The sequence below is a fragment of the Pelophylax lessonae genome, assembly GCF_965119305.1.
Source record: "Pelophylax lessonae genome assembly, chromosome: 13".
In the NCBI taxonomy this organism is placed as follows: Eukaryota; Metazoa; Chordata; class Amphibia; order Anura; family Ranidae; genus Pelophylax; species Pelophylax lessonae.
Genome location: NC_138780.1, coordinates 49939356 through 49952825, shown reverse-complemented (window position 1 = coordinate 49952825; position 13470 = coordinate 49939356). Strand labels below are relative to the sequence as shown.

The 13470-nt window shown below is 45.5% G+C and overlaps 1 protein-coding gene across 4 annotated transcripts in view; it reads right to left on the bottom strand.

The window, feature by feature from the left end:
* Nucleotides 1-13470, bottom strand: part of FUT8 (fucosyltransferase 8) — a 326750-nt gene that overhangs the window by 179113 nt on the left and 134167 nt on the right. For 2 of the 4 annotated variants that reach the window (XM_082242938.1, XM_082242940.1), the window contains exons 2-3: nt 10368-10478; nt 5108-5242 (exon numbers count right to left, since the gene is read on the bottom strand). The gene's annotated coding sequence lies outside the window, so the exon portion shown is untranslated. Of the gene's footprint in view, nt 1-5107; nt 5243-10363; nt 10479-13470 lie in introns of all 4 variants that reach the window. The other 2 variants (XM_082242939.1, XM_082242941.1) reach the window with 2 other exon arrangements.

The following is a 13470-nucleotide window of genomic DNA, read 5'->3' as shown; positions in this document are numbered from 1 at the left end:
TCCTGGCTGACACTCGATCTTAGTAGGATACCCCAAGACCGCAATGCCCCGTGCCCTTAGCAGACCCAGAACAGGCGCCATCACTTTGGTAAAGACCCGTGGAGCCGAAGCGAGACCGAAAGGTAACGCCACAAACTGATAGTGGTCCTCTGCGATAGCGAACCGAAGGTACCTCTGGTGACACTCGAAAATGGGGATGTGCAGATACGCATCCTTCAGGTATATAGAGGCCAGGAATTCCCCTGGGCTCAGGTTGGCCACCACCGAACGGAGAGATTCCATACGGAACTTCCGAACGCGTACGAAGCGGTTCAGAGCTTTCAGGTCCAGAATAGGGCGTACCTTGCCCTCCTTTCTGGGCACAGTGAACAGATTTGAATAAAATCCCCGAAACCTGTCCTGATGAGGCACCGGGACAATTACCCCCTGAGCAAGAAGGTCCTGCACCGCTTAATGCAAGTCCTGCAGACGCCCTGGAGACAAACGAAGATTTGAGGAAAAAAATCTGTCTGCCGGCCTGGAAAGGAATTCGATCTTGTACCCTGATCGAATGATTTCCTGAACCCACCTGTCCGAAATTCGGAGCAGCCAAGGTTGGAAACCCCTGAAACGGGTGAGGGCGCCCCTTCAGGCAGAGGCGGATTGACCCGCCGGACTTCTGCTTGCCCGCCAAGGCTTCTTCTGGCTACCTTGGCCCTTGAAGGGCTTGCCCTTGGTTTGGTTCCGAAAGGCACGAAAGGACCCCTGATTGGGTCGAGAGGCAGAACCCTGCTTGCCGCGAAAGGACTTGTTCTTCAGGTTCTGGGGCAGCATGGCACTCTTGCCCCCCGTGACGCCTTTTACCAAGGTATCCAATGCCTCACCAAAAAGGCGAGAACCAGCATAGGGAAAATCAGCAACTGTTTTCCGCGATGTCTGGTCAGCCGACCAGCTCTTCAGCCAGATCAGTCGACGGTTAAGCACCGCAACACTAGATAGGCGTGCTACCAAAGGGGCCTCATTTAAGGCCGCATCGCATAAATACATGACTCCTTGGTGAATTTGATCCACCATAGCCAGCCGGGCAGGTGGAACAGAATCAGACACGAGGTTGCTCCTAATCACCTTAGTCCAATCAGCCACCGTTTGAGCCAGCAGAACGGACGCGAAAAAAGGTTTGAGCAAGGAACCCGCCACTGTGTAGGAATGGCGGGCTAGAGACTCCAACCATCTGTCCGTTGGATCCCGAAAAACCGGGGTCTCCTCAGTAGGAATCAAGGTAGCCTTGTTTAACACGGCCACAGTGTGATCCACCTGTGGAGGCACACACCATCGCGATTCCGTAGCCGGTGCAAAGGGATAAAGCAATTTGAACCGACTAGGTACCAGGAATGGACGTTTTAAAGTGCGCCACAGTTCATTAACAGTGTAATGAAACTCAGCGGGGCAGGGAAAAACCTGCGCCGACTTGCGGGTCCTGTGAGTCCCAAATGAGGACACAATGCCTGGAGGATTGGGCTCATCCTCCAAATGTAGTGTTTATTTTACAGAAACAATCAACTCATCCATGGTCGCGCGTTCTTCAGGCGACCCCGGGGGAGAAACATCAACCCACTCCACCTCCGCCTCCCCCTCAGACCCCAGCTAAGGATGAGCGAGACCCTGAAAAGGGCACGCCCGCCGCAGCAGCCATATCACCATCTGAATCAGAGGAGAGAGATAATCTGGGCCTCTTTCTAGCAGCATGTTCAGCCATCAGCACCTCCATTTTGGACACTAAGGACGCCACTACAGCGGCCAAATCAGGCATAACAGGGGCCACAGAAGGACTGGGGTCCACCACCAGGGCTGGAGGGAATTTTTTGACTTGAGAATCCATTGCCCAAGGTGAAAAATATAGTGCAATAAAAAAGGGTACTGTCCCTTTAACACCGCTGCGGAGTGCGCAGCCCACCGCTATATGAACAGTGACAAAAGACCCCCAATAGGAGAAGAAAACTGAGCCAGAAATGACAAAACAGAAGGTTATGGAAGAGACAGTCTGCAGAGCACCACAGAGTGTTACCACCTAGATCGCTGCCTCAGAGGAAAAGGAAGTGAGGTCATGAGAGGCTGAACTATAAGCTGCAAAGGACTCAGGGAAAATGGCTGCCCATAGAACTGAATGGGAGAATTTGGGAAAATGGCCGCCGAACATGTGCGGAACAATCGTTCTGCCACACGCAAGATGGCGCCGGATGGCGCCAAAACAGCATGTAATGTAAATCAGCCCACAGGGAAGCCAACATGCTTGCCCAAAGTAAAGATGGCGGACCGCGCGGTTTTTCCCCCGCTGCGGCCGCCACACACATCGTCTGCACCCCCAGTGAAAGCACCTAAGTGACACAGGGAAAAGGGCTCCCACAAACACACAGCACCATAGCGTAGCGTATGTACAAAAGACCCCCGCAGGGATCACAACAGGGAGGCCCACACTGGCACAGACATGGGGGACACACAGCAAGACAGGACTCCCACCCCAGACAGAGGCCCCACACAGAAGTACTTACCTGTACCAGATGGCGTGGGGAGCCTCTCAGAACGGAAAGCCGCTGTCCTCATCTGACAGGGAATGCCGTTAGCCAAGGACATTACACTGCAGTATCGCAGATGTGTCCAGTGAGGTAGCCACCTCACGGCTGCATCCCTGCCGCGAGCAGGGATGGGTCTTTCATAATGCCAGGACGAACCACGGCTGAACGCTTGATGGCGGGCTGGGGGTCCCTCTGACCCTCTGCCCTGGAGAACCAGGGTGGTCAGTCCGATTCCCAGCTCCGCACGAATCCATCTTCATCCGAAGAATCGACTAAAAACTAAAGCTGACAAAATAAACAGCTAGTAAATCAAAGAAAAAAATGACTTTTTCAAAGAAAATCAAAATAAAAAAAGGATTAGAAAGGCTGAGACTGTAGCCCCAGCACAGGGAAGCCTAACTACTCCTGACGCTAGGCAGAAAGAAACTGAGTTGGGAGTGGTCACTGCAGGGGGGTATTGACCAGTGGGACAGCCCCCATGGGTGTGTATATGCAAATGTCTTTGTTCTTTTGACTAAGTCTTATGCCTAGCTACTCCTGCGGAGCGGAAGTCAATACCCAATAGTGATAACTTAGAGGAGGCGGCGACTGTCGGAGGACGTAAGAGAAATGACCATTTTTTGTAAGCTTTTTGGGTTACCAATTCAGAAGTAGCAGGAATGAACCACAGTGGCTGTGGATTAAGCTAGGTGGAGAAAGGACATCTCCTTATAGAGACAGTTTGGAGACCGGCTAATTGTCCAGCAAAAAATCTAGGTAGGATGTAAAAGCTGCTTAACCATTAGACGACCGCCCGCCGCAGATTTACTGTGGCAGGCAGCCGCTCCTGGGCGAACCGACTTAGCTCTACGTCAATCAGGCGCAGGCAGCTAGGGGGCGAGCGTGTGCCGCGGTGGCGCGCTCCCTACCCCGCTCGTCAGCAGGGAAGCCAGCGCATGTGTCAGACGGCTCCGATTGCCGCCTGACACTGGCGATCGATCCCGACAGAGAGGACGGTCGCCTGTTGTAAACACAGCCATCCGTCCTTCTCCCTGGGATGATCACCGAGACCGTAAACACAGCCATCCGTCCTTCTCCCTGGGATGATCACCGAGACCATGTGATCCTGCTATATAGGATCGCATGTCTCTATGGTCATCTCACAAACCCCACCCCCCACAGTTAGAATCACTCCCCTAGGCTTACATTTAACCCCTTGATCACCAACAGTTTTAAACCCCTTCCCTGCCAATGGTATTACAGTAACAGTGCATATTTTTAGCACTGATTACTGTAGTATTGTCACTGGTAACCCCAAAAGTGTCACAAATGTCAGTTAGGGGTCCAATCTGTCTGCCGCAATGTCACAGTCCCGCAAAAAAAAAAATCGGAGAAAAAAAAATAAAAATGACAAATCTTTCCCGTAGTTAGTAGACCCGATACCTTTTGCGCAAACCTATCAAAATATGCTTATTGCAATTTTTTTTTTTAACCAAAAATATGTAGCAGAAAACAAATTGGCCTAAAATGTTTACAAATTTTGATTTTTAAATTTTTGGGGGAATGTCATAGCAGAATGTGAAAAATATGTTTTTTTTTTTTTTTTCAAAATGGTCTGTCTTTTTTGATTATAGCGCAAAAAATAAAAATCGCACAGGTGATCAAATACCCCCAAAAGAAAGCTCCATTTGTGGGAAAAAAAAAGAACGTAAATTTAGTTTGGGTACAGCGTCACACGACCGCTCAATTGTCCATTAAAGTAACGCAGTGCCGAATCGTAAAATAGGCCCTGGTCAGGAAGGGGGTAAAATCTTCCGGGGCTGAAGTGGTTAAAGTAGATAGAGGCCACTTTAAAAAAAAAAAAAAAACACACCAACAGACTTGCTGGGATTGGGAGGGGTTATATGGCCTGTCCTAACAACTTTGTTTGCCAGTGTCCTCAACTGAAGTTGGCAGCATGGAACCCATGGTCTTTATTAATGGAAGCCTGGGTCCTGTACTGTAAGATTAAGAAAGAAGGTTCTTGATAGTAACCAGTGCAATTTCAATATCCAATTTCACCAAAACGAATGGACTAAGTGCCGGTTCACACTTCAGCGTGTGCTGCGATCGCATGTAATATCGGAGCACACTGCTCCTTCATTACATGCGATCGGATGTGCAGTGCGAATTCAGCCATACACTTTGTATGGCTAAATTCGCACTGCACCCGCACAAAACGCGCACATGAGGCATTTTTTCAGCCGCATCAGGATCGGATCGCACAGTGGTTCACACTTGTGCGATCCGATCCTGTGCGAACTGTCAGATCGCACTGCGATATGCGATCAAACTGGGGTGTCGTTAACATTTCATTGACACCCCCAGCGTATCGCATATGGCAGTGTGAACTGCCTCTTGTGCGGATGCGATGCGGGAACAGGCTGCGAATTCGCAGCCTTCCCGCATCGCACAAGTGTGACCCGGCACTTACACCTTCACATTTGCAGCCCTCGTAGTGTCTTAGTTTGCAGGTTTGCTCTTTCCCCCTATCTTATCAGAGGTACACGTCACTGCAGGTACCCTTGTTTGCTCACCTAAGCGACACAGCCCGTTTCCTTAGCGGGATTGTCCTACCCTCTGGGAGACGTGACGGATGATCGTGGTTGAAGTCAACTTTTGTTCAGCCAGAAAGGGGCCTCTGTTTAGCAGTTTACAGCATAGATTTCAACCTGGGAGCAGAAAGGCTTAAAGAGAAAGAGAAAATAAAAAAAATAAAAACTCAAATGGCAGCTGCTATTAATGTTTATAGTAACATTTCACACTTGACAAAAGTGGTGGCAGACCAAAAAAAAAAAAAAAAAATTATAACATTTTCGTGCTCTGTGCTGTTATTTTTTATAGGATCAAAAAAAATAATATTATACTATATATACAGTGCCTTGAAAAAGTATTCATACGTCTAACATTTTTCACATTTTGTCATCATGTTACAACCAAAAACGTACATGTATTTTATTGGAATTTTATGTGATAGACCAACACAAATAGCACATAAATATGAAGTGGAAGGAAAATGATAAATTGTTTTTAATTTTTACAAATAAATATCTGAAAAGGGTGGCGTGCATTTGTATTCAGCCCCCTTTACTCCGATACCCCTAGCTAAATCTAGTGGAACCAATTGCCTTCAGAAATCACCTAAATTAGTAAATAGAGTCCACCTGTGTGTAATTTCATTTCAGTAGTATAAGGCTCCTTTCACACTATCCGTCCGTCGGACGGATTCCGTTTTTCTCAGCGGGGGATCGAGCCGCCGATCCCCCGCTGAGCAGCAGGATGACAGCCGTGTCTCCGCGCTGTGTGCGGAGACACAGCTGTCAGTTCCCCATACATTTCTATGGGGGAAATCGGATGGGAACGGACTGTCGGTCCGTTCCCATCCGATCCGCTGGACGGATGGAAATAGGGTTTCCATCCGTCCAGATTTGACGGATCGGATCGGGTGTCAGCCGACATGTCTCCGCTGACATCCGATGCCCCATAGAGATGCATAGGGAGACCGTTCAGATCTGCCAAAAAAAACGGACAGGCGGATCTGAACGGTCTGCCTGTGTGAAAGGGGCCTAATGCCTCTTTCACACATGCTGTCCGTTTGTCCGTTTTTCATCCATCCGTTGACGGATGAAAAACGGATATCAATGTATCTCTATGTAAAAACGGACGACAACGGATGATCATCAGTTAACATCCGCTTCCGTCAATGTCCATTTTTTTTGAACGTATGAATGCCCTATTTTTCATCCGTCAAAAAAACGGATCGGACGAAAAACGGATGACAACGGATGAAAAACGGATGACAACGGATGAAAAACGGATGAAAAACTGATAACAACTGACGAAAAACGGATGACAACTGACGAAAAACGGATGAAAAACGGATAACAACTGACGAAAAACGGATGACAACTGACGAAAAACGGATGACAACTGACGAAAAATGGATGAAAAACTGATACATTTTGATGTGACTGAACTGATGAACTGAACGGACCATATGTGTGAAAGGAACCTGCACAGGGTAGCGGAAAAGAAAAACTAAGGGATTTGGGCCTAGTCCTCCCGAGAGGCCAGGGGAACCGAGGGAGCCCGAAGGTCCGACCATTGCAGGGATAGGGCCCACGTCCGCCCCGAGACCACTAGAGGTTTTGGGAGGACAATTACTGACAATACCAAGATACCAGGTGGGCGCCACTCCGAAACAGATCACCTCCCACCCGGGATGGGGCAGCTGTCAGCCAGGGGGTACGCCGCGACTCAGGGCGTTCCAGGTCGATCGCATCCCAGCGATGGTTCACTCGCAGGCTCGTCCCCAACTGTCGTGGCGAGGCCTAGTTCTGGACTATAACCTGCTCACCCTTGCTGGCCATGCTGAGAGACCTTAAGGATCTAGATTATCCAGTCCAAAACCACAGCTGGCTGTTGCTTGTAGTTCTCCAGGAACTAACTAGTGAAAAAAATCACAAAATAAAAATTCCCTATTTACAGCTAAGATCGAAGTCCCAGCAGGGAGCTAGGCCCTATTCCTAAACTAGGCAGAAACTAACTGCAATCTGAAGCAGAGTGTGTGGGGTTATGCCTGCAGGGACAGCCCCATGGGCGTGGTAAAGTTTTTTTCCTGCCTAGTGCCTATTCCTGATTGGAGGTGCATAACCCAATGGTAATGAAGATATGGAGCTGCGTCTGTCAATGAACGATAGAGAAATATTATGCTGGATATCTTTACTAATATGGACTGGGTAATCAGTTAGGATCATAGGGATGCCATATAGTTTGATGAAAATAAAAATTATCAACCTACAGAGGTCTGAATTCAAACACACCCCGAAAAGTGGAAAACAAATGCAGCAGGCTAGTCCATTTTGCTGAAATTTCAGGAACTCAAAATGGTATTCAGTAGTTTTGTATGGCCTCATGTGCTTGTATGCATGCCTGACAACGTCGGGGCATGCTACTAATGAAATGACAGATGGGTGTCCTGGGGTATTTCCTCCCAGATCTGGACCACGGCATCACTGACCGCCTAAACAGACTGAGGTGCAACCTGGCGGCGTCTGATGGACAGACACATAATATCCCAGAGGTGTTTTATTGGATTTAGGTCAGGCGAGCATGGGGGCTATTCAATGGTATCACTTCCTTCATCCTCCAGGAACTGGCTGCATACTCTCGCCACATGAGGCCGGGCATGGTCGTGCACCAGGAGGAACCCAGGACCCTCTGCACTGCGTAGGGTCTGACAATAGGTCCAAGGATTTCATCCCGATATATAATGGCAGTCAAGGTGCCATTTTCTAGCTTGTAGAGGTCTGTGCGTCCCTCCATGGATATGCCTCCCCAGACCATCACTGACCCACCACCAAATTGTTAATGCTGAACGATGTTACAGGCAGCATAACATTTTCCACGGCTTCTCCAGACCCTGTAAATTCTGCCACGTACTCAGTGTGAACCTGGTCTCATCTGTGAAAAGCAAAGAGTGCCAGTGGCAGACCTGCAAATTCTGGTGTTCAATGGCAAATGCCAATTGAGCTACATGGTGCCGGGTAGTGAGCGCAGGGCCCACTAGGAGATGTCGGGCCCTCAGTCCACCCTCATGAAGTCTATTTCTGATTGTTTAATCAGAGACATTCACACCAGTGGCCACCAGAAACTAGTCCTGCTGATGGGTTAAGGATCTTCTATGGCCCTGTTCAACTCCCCTAGAGTAACTGCTTGTCTCTTGGAATCTCCTCTATGCTTAAGACTGTGCTGGTAGACACAGCAAACCTTCTGGCAATGGCACATATTGTTGTGCCATTCTGGAGAAGTTGGACTGTTTGTGCAACCTCTATAGGGTCCAGGTATCGCCTCATGCTGCCAGTAGTGATACTGACCCTAGCCAAATGCAAAACTAGTGAAAAACCGTCAGAAAAGATGAGTAGATGAAAAAAATCCTCAGTGGCCTCCACCTGTAAAACCCTTTCTGTCATTGTTGCCCATCTACAGTACATGTTAATCAGTTTCAGCTGCGTTGATGTTATTGAAATTAACAACCCCCTCTGCTACTTAACTGACCAGATCAATATCCCTGGAGTTTAATTCACTTGATGCTATACTCTGTTTAAAAAGGGTTCCTTTCATATTTTGAGCAGTGTATTTACATTGTTAGTCTGATTGAAAAAAAAGACAACTCCATCCAGTTCAACCAATAAAAAGGGAAAATAAATCATACAAAATAATCATACTATTCTATATACACAATCCTACAGCCACAGTTGATCCAGAGGATGGAAAAAAACCCAGCAAAGCATGATGCAATTTGCTCCAGCAGGGAAAAAATTTCCTTCCTGATCCCCTAAAAGGCAATCGGATATTTTCTGGATCAACGTGATATAGGTTAGTATCCAATTATATTAAGTACATTTGGGAAATAATCCAGGTCTTTTTTAAAGTACTGAACGGGACAGACCTAGCTCTTGAGGGAATCTATTCCACATTTTCAAAGCTCTTATTGTGAAGAAACCTTTCCGTATTTGGAGATTAAATCTCTTTTCCTCCAGACGAAAAGAGTGCACCCCTTGTACATGTTGATAATATCCCCCATTAATCTCCTCTTCTCAAGAGAGAATAAATTCAGTTCCTCTAATCTAGCCTCATAGCTGAGCTTCTCCATGCCTCTTATCAGTTTGGTTGCTCTTCTCTGCACTTTCTCCAGTTCCCCAATATCCTTTTTGTAAACTGGTGTCCAAAACTGAACTGCAGAGAACATCATTATTTCATAATAAAAAATACAATTTTAAGAAAATAAAGAAACAATTTTAACAGTAATATTGGGAAAACAAAATGCTGCTGGTGAGTAAGTGCTGGTTAAGTGCAGGCATGCAACAAGCAGCAGCTTTCACTTCCCACTTTTTGCACTAACGCCAAGCCAATCTAACGGACACAACTCTGACATTTCCAAATAGTAGTAACAGTTCCTTTATTATTCATTTGAAAAGACACATACACAAAAATACATTAAATTGAATTCCTATTCTTTCTCCAGTAAGTCTCCTAAAACTACCCCTATAAACCTAACCCAACATCATCTGGCATCCATTCTATTTCTAAGAGAAAAGTTTCCCCAAAATAGATTCTGCCTCGACACTGGTAGCCAAAAAATCTAAACTGCTTCCTGGCAATTATGTGATGGTTACTTTTCTGGCAAGTATGCTATGGGTACTTTTGGCAGATTAAAAGGAGAGCCGGCTGGTTGGTAAGAAATGGTTTAGGGCTAGTAGAGAGTATAGCTTAGATTTAAAAGGGACAAGTTCACTTGTGGTAAGAACATAAAGCTGGCTGTAGACAGGTTAAAATTCAAATTTCTACCAGCCGTGTGGCCATACCTGTTTGACAAAAGTCGAAAGTTATAACAAAGTTGGCTGTGGCTGCAGCCACTAATCAATGTATTCTGAGAGTGCTGTCAGAATACAATGTCCCGGCAAAGGGAGGCAGACTGCCTGCATTCGGGGGCTGATCATTCGCAGGCATTGCGATTACATGTGAGCGGCCAACATTTACTACGGGAGTCGGCAGCCCCCTATTGCTTTCAAACGGGGCACCTCCCACAACGAATTGATGGGACTCCCGCTGGGGTACTCGCATGCAAGTATTTTTGGGTCAGTCCGCAATGTGGCCATATTGCCTTCATAAAATCATATACACCAAAGTATTTTCTGATATTCATGGAAACAAATACTGAGACTTGAAGTAGATTTCATCGCCCCACAAGCCAATAAAATGAAAAAACATACCAGACAAACAAACCTTACCTACCAGGATGCTGGCGTGCCTCGGTGTAGCTCCCACTTCAAGTTTTCAGTGAATGTAATACACTTGAGAGGGTTATGCAATACAAAGCAGCTGTGTCGTATCTTCCCTTTGCGCCTGCGATACATGAAAAATAAATGTTCCATTTTACAAGCTGTAATTATGATGATCAGGCATGTCCCAGAGGCATGACCAAATATTCCTTTCTGCCTTGAAAAGCAACTTCAGGCAATAAGCAAAAACAATCTGTAAAATGCAAATGATAACCATGTAACAATCCAAACATGCCCAAGTCAAAGACTGTTCAGTTCATCATATTCTAGGTCTCCCAGAATCCCTTGCAAAATGTGGCTACCTCAGGCTTTGTGGTAGACCTGCAGACTCTCGTATCTGCAGATACATATCTGAACTATCTACGTGCAAGTCCATGTTCACACTGATCCCACCTCTTTATTTGGAGCAAGCCAAGATGTTTGACCCCAATTCAAAAAACACTGTCTAAACAGTTATACGCAACAGTACCAGTACTAGCCTTAATAAATTTGTGTATACAGCCTGTACGCATACATACATACATACATACATACAGTAATACCTTGGTTTTCGAGCAAATATCAAAACGAACTTCCCCATAAGAAAAAATGGAAACGAAGATGATTTGTTCCACAAACATTTATTCATATAAAAATGATTACGGCAATACAAAATACAGTACAAAATGTACTGTGTAATTTGCCCCCCCCCCCCCGTACCACCTGAAAAACCAGTCTGATCCTGCCAGTTTCTGCCCTGATCCTGACCACAGTATATCATGGCTGCTGAGCCGACACCGTGGTCAGAGTACTGTACGCGTCTCCGTCATCCAAAGCCCTGCACTGTCCTCTCTCGCTTCCTCTGTCCTCCACCCGCCTCCCTGCTTTCTGCTCCTGTGTCAGGTGCCCACCCCTCCCCTTCTAATGCAGAAAAACCTTTTATTATCTTATATTATCCTCTTTGTTTTCCAATGCTAGCTGAACCTGTCACTGTGTTTTATAAAAAAAAAATGCTCTTTACCTGATTTCAGAGCGCCAATCGGCCATTACGTGACCAGCCGGCTCTCTTTTCCTCCCCTTCTGGCTGACATGAGTGGAGGAATCTCGGCCCCGCCCACTGCGGCTGCCAGAGGAGAGAGGCAGCAGGTCACATGACGGCCAATCAGCACTCTGAATAAGCCAGCATTTTCTTTTTATAAAACACAGTGACAGGAGCAGCTAGCATTGGAAAACAAAGAGGATTATAGCGACATAGCAGTGTGGGTTAACAAACATTTTAACATTGTGAGTGTCATTTTTTTTACATGAAAACTACTGCTCGGATATTGCTTGTATATCAAGACAGCACTCGGAAACCACGGCAACATTTAAAAACACTTGTAAACCAAGGTTTGACTGTAAACACACACACACAGCGGATATAAAAAGTCTACACAACCCTGTTAAAATGTCAGGTTTCGGTTATGTAAAAAAAAAAAAAAGACAAAGAAATAATTTCAGAGCTTTTTCCATCCCTAATGTGACCTATAAACTGTACAACCCAATTGAAAAACAGTCTGAAATCTTTTAGGCGGGTCGGAGGGGGGAGTAAAAATAAAAAAGACGTAGGTGCATAAGTGTGCACATTTATGTTTTTGGCTGCAACATGACAAAATGTGGAAAATTTCTAGGGGTACAAATACTTTATCAAGGTACTGTATATACACACACACACACACACATTATATATATATATATATATATATATATATATATATATGCACATACACACGCACACACGTGTCCTCTCTCCAATTTTGGCCTGCTTAAAGTAAATGAGCAGCAGAAGACTGCCAAGTTTATTCCTATTTGATTGGTTCCCCCCAATTCTGCCCCTTCCTTTATTAACTTAAAGTTATTGTAAATTCTCATTTTTTTTTTTTTTTTTTTTTTTTTTTAAGAACAAACATTTTATACTTCCCTGCTCTGTGCAGTTGGTTTTGCACAGAGTGGCCCCAGATCCTCCTCTTCTCAGGACCGTTTTTGGCTCTCGTGGCCCCTCCCTCTTTTTGAGTGCCCCCACAGCAAGCAGCTTGCTATGGGGGCACCCGAGCCAAGTCACAGCTCCGTGTGTCTATTCAGACATGGAGCCGTGACCCAGCCCTGCCCCCTCTCTCCTGATTGGTTGAGACGGAAGCGTGGTGCAATTGACTCCTGCTGCTGTTAATCAAAATCATTCAACCAATAGGGTGGGGGGGAGTCCCAGGCAGCTTAGACACTCCTGCAACATCGCTGGATAAAGACGGGCTCAAGTAAGTATTAGAGGGTCTGCTGCACACAGAAGGTTTTTTTTTTTAATGCATTAAGATAAAAAAAATTATTTTACAATTCCTATGCAACCTGCATAGGAGATTCAGAAGCCAAGTCATGTTCACATACCTACGCTAAGTGCATTTAAAAATACATTTGAAGATTAGAAATCCAGAGCTACAATCATTTGTATTTTGCATTTGCCAGGCTGTCAATTTTAATGCTAGAACCTTAGGGTCACAAACTCTAAATATATGATATTGAAATTAATATATTGCTTTAGAAAAAAATCATCCTACCAAAACCATTATCAGTGGCAAGTTACAAGTGCTAAAATCAACTTGGTTCTATAGAATGTGTATTCAACTGCATCATGTGTGTCCTTTAACACAGACTTCATGTCACTATTACAATGCTGCTTTAAATGTCAAACTCAAGGCCAGCTCCTAACAAGCCCTCTTCTGCAAATTGTGACTATAGAAAGCAGACTAGGGCTGAAACAGCTAATCAACATAATCGATTATGAAAATAGTTGTCATTTATTGTCCTAATCAATTAGTTGGTCAGCCGACTAGATGGCCTGCATACAGAATGCATTATTTGCAGAGATGTATAGTATCTAAGTAGAACTACTTCACTACTGTACTTAAGTACCGAAAAGCGGTATCTGTACTTTCCTAGAGTAGAATTTTTTTCTCCTACTTCCACTTTTACTTCACTACATTTTTTCAATGATTTCAATACTTCTACTCCGATATTTTTTTTTTTTGTGCTGCATAGTTACTCGT